Here is a 4,195-nt window from a genome sequence, read left to right on the forward strand (position 1 = left end):
AGATGTTATTGATCTTGCTACATCATTTTGCAAACCTGTCAAAAGACAAAGTGAAAATAAACACAGCATAGAAATTCCCAGTCCTCAGGTGTCTCTTTAGCAACAGAAAGACCACTGCCATATTATGACCTCATAAAGTAGAAGTAAATTAATGTGCATACTAAAGTAGTTTAAATCAACAAGAAACATTACGAGAGCAAGAAGTATTCAAATTCAAGATACTAAAAAAGGGCTTGTTTTCCGACTTGTTTAAATGAATACATCTCAGTCTGTTGAACTGTTTATTATGACATAGGGAGTGTCCTATGTTAAAAAAAGATATGGTTTGTATATGCTGACAGACAGTTAAATTGATTTCCTTCATTCCGACTCACAAGAAAACATATTCAACAACCACAACTGGAAGAAAAACTTTCCTTATTGACTGAACTAAATGTTCAAAGCATTCAGTCATGGGGAGGCGTCTCACCCCTCACCTGGATTTGCCTCCGGGTGATCAAAGCAACATGATGAAATATCTGTATGCTAACCAACAACCCAGGGGTTACGGAGAGTGAAAGATATAAAACAAGCGGAGTTTGATAAGAGAAAAAAATGAAAATGATCCAAAGTGAAAACCATTTCAACCTTATGAGCCCCGTGGTGCTGCAACCCACCCCTGACTATTCTGAACTCTTCTAAACAAGTTAAATACTGCATGTCAGGATAAATGGTTTGTATACTCCTCTTTATTATGGCACGGAATTAAAATATCTGCTGTGTGTGAGATCACACACGTAGACATAAAACCTTTGACACACTTGTAAAAGGATCACAAATAATCTTTTTTCTGCATACAAAGAAATGAGAAACAGAGAAAACAAGTTGCCTTGTTTTGAAAGGGATAACATATTTGTATGATCAATTACACGCTTGCTTTGTGGATGTTTACTTGCTGTTTAACCCAGTGACTTGGATATTAATTGAATGCCCTTTCGTATTAGATAAAAGCAGATATGCAGGGTTTGAATATTGTAACATTCAGCATAGATAGTGGGGTGAGATGAATTAAAATGTTAGTATTTTATTATTAGTTATATTTTATTCATGCACACACTGCACTGTAAAGAAGCACAACATGGTTTTGTGCTGCAAAGCTTTGCATACACACACGAATATAGCTACACAGATCTGCTACTGATAGCTGGAACATCAGAGTCACAAAGAGAAACACATGGTAAAACAAATGATGGCAGACCTCAGAGCAAGAAGTGCGATAAAGCAAAAAAACAAATATCTATGAGAGATGGTAAATTATGACAGGCTTTGTAGAGCCACTGTAAAGAGTCTCATGTGGTGGGTGATAACAGCACTGAAGGATACATGGGCTTTGGATAGAATCTGCCACCAAACTACAACATTAATTTTTCAAAGTAGCAGCAGGCACAAGTACACGACTACACAGTATGAAAAACAAAAGATAGACAAGTTTCAGCAATCAAATACAGATAAGGGAGTTACACGTCAGTCTCTCTCCCTCTGTGTGTGTGTGTGTAAAAATCACTGAATTGTTCATTGAGGATTATCCCCTTCATTATATATATATTATCTGGATTGCTATAAGGCTATACATGAGTGGGTTAAAGAGCTGCTGCAAATGTGTGTAAAAATGAGGCATGAAAGAAAACAAACTTTTGTTTTATTTTTATTTAGAATGCCCCAATTCTTTCTTTTTCATTATATGAATCAATTTGGCACATCTTCCTCTGGACCATTCTGAGGAAAGAATGTCAAAAGATATGCCAAAATGCTGATTTATAAATCAAAAACAATATTCATATTTAAAAAGGATATTTAGGTTAAATATTCTAGCTGAAGATGCCTCTTGGATGAGAGGCAAAATGTCTTCAAGCTTTTCCTACAAGTCAAGGTGACTTTATTCAACAAAGAGATCTACACTAATTAGCATAACATTCTAGATCTCAAAAGACCAACTTGTAAAGAGTTGATCTGAGTGCATCGTTTGTTGAAGCCAAAATGTGTAGTTTTAAGAGAGAGAGAGAAAGAGAGAGGCATCATTGCATGTGCATTCATTCCCTGAAACTTTGGCCCCTTCTATCAACTCTTCCCATTGAGAACGTCAACCTGCTCATGGCCAGTCAAGTCTTTTTTTAAATTGACATGAATGGCAAACAGGATTAGGAAATTATTACATTCTGTTTAATGTTAAGGATTAACATTTATTTTACAATTGTACTGTACATCACTGCCACGCCTAGAGTGTGTGTATTCTCCATGCTAATTGCATTCACATAAATTAAATCCAGTGTGCAATTTCATTGTCTGGCTCAATGCTGGTGCACCTGAGTAAGGGTTAGTGTCACACATGTGTACAACACCACTGCCAGATGTGCCACACTCATTAGTGCTACCTCTGACAGGCATCACAAGAGCCATCACCATTACTGTTCAGTTATCGAACATCCACGTATGCGCGTATGCTAAAACTCACATTGTAGTATAATAGGACCAAGGTCTGAAGGAACACAGAGCAGGTGGGAGAGAACATATTTAGACACAGACAGACTGAGGGAGAGTGGATAGAAGACAAGTGCTGGCAGCGCAGACCATCCATCGTTCGCTTCTGCTGCCATCAGCTTTCTTGACACAAACCCAGACAATCGGCTATAATTGTCCGTGCATGTGCAGAAGAGGATAATGCCAACAAATGCCACGCAGACACACACATCACCCTCCTCCTGATGTGTAGCTAAGTAGAATAGTAATCAAACTATTCATTAGTGCAGCAACAAAGGCCATTACTGGCTAATCAACAATCTTCGAACTCAATCGAGGAAAGCTAATAGAAATTTAATCCAACAATGCACACGGATATGGGGTGTGTGTGTCTATGAGTGTTGATATTACAGAAAACAATTTGCTCATTATGTTACAATGAATAAAAGGACCATGCTGTTTCAAAAGATTACAGGAGAATGGCCATTATGGTATAAAAAAAACCCCATTGGTCTTTAATTGCACTCATCAGCATCAAGTCAACGTATAAACTCTATAATGTGTAATGTGAGGATCAAGGTGTTAAAGGGAAGTATCCTCACAACAAGAACACACGTGGCAGAGGCGACTAATACCACACTGTTTAAAAACACACACACATGCTCCAGCTCTCTGATCTTTACTACACATTCTTGAGCTGACTGCCTAAAAGCAAATTATTGTGAGATCTTTGAGGCTTAGGAGCATTTTCATTTATAATCCAGTCATTAGTTTGAAAGACTGAAATACTCTCCGGGTTTTATGGAGAAGTAGGAAAAGTATTTTATACGTGTTTAGTACATCAGCTCTGCCATTCCTGTGTTTTCTGCTACGCTCCCCCTGCCTTGTTTTTTTTTTTCTGGCCTCTGTCTGTTTGTGATGAGCAGCAGCTTTTTTCATTCTCACCTGCAGCAAATCATCGATCAATCAGTCATCTGCTCATATATATATATATATATATATATATATATATATGAGCAGATGACTGAAGGCAGAGCAGGTCTGGTTCTACAGACTGCTATGTATATATACTATATGTATATATTATATATATATATATATATATATATATATAGACATAGTATGACATCCCCATGTTCAGGTTATCTGGCTTATATATAAAGTACTATAATTTTAAAGTGTAAAAATTGGAAATTGCTGATATAGTGTCTGTGTGTGTTCTTCTGGCTTGTAGCAGCCTAATACACACACACGCACACAGCTACTTTCCTCTTAACTACCCCCCCCCCCACGCACTGACACGTTAGCCACCCCTTCATATGAATTCTGGTGAGAGGCGCCCAGCCTTTTGGACTACATGTTGTACACAACCACGGACATATTTTAAACGTGCATGTTCTGACACTGGGCGGCTCGGTGGCGCAGTGGTAAGCACTGTTGCCGCACAGCGAGATGATTGCGGGTTCGTCTCCGACTTGTGGCCATTCTGTGTGGAGTTTGCATGTTCTCCCCGTGTCTGCGTTGGTTCTCTCCCGGTTCTCCGGCTTCCTCCCGCCACCAAAAACATGCAGCCTAGGCTGATTGGTGATGCTAAATTGTCCATAGGTGTGAGTGTGTGTGTGTGTGGCTGATTGTCTGTCTCTGTGTTGCCCTGCGATGACGGAATAAGCTGTTGGAAAATGAATGAATGAATGAATGT

This window comes from Brachionichthys hirsutus, chromosome 4, assembly GCF_040956055.1.
Source record: "Brachionichthys hirsutus isolate HB-005 chromosome 4, CSIRO-AGI_Bhir_v1, whole genome shotgun sequence".
Lineage (NCBI taxonomy): Eukaryota > Metazoa > Chordata > Actinopteri > Lophiiformes > Brachionichthyidae > Brachionichthys > Brachionichthys hirsutus.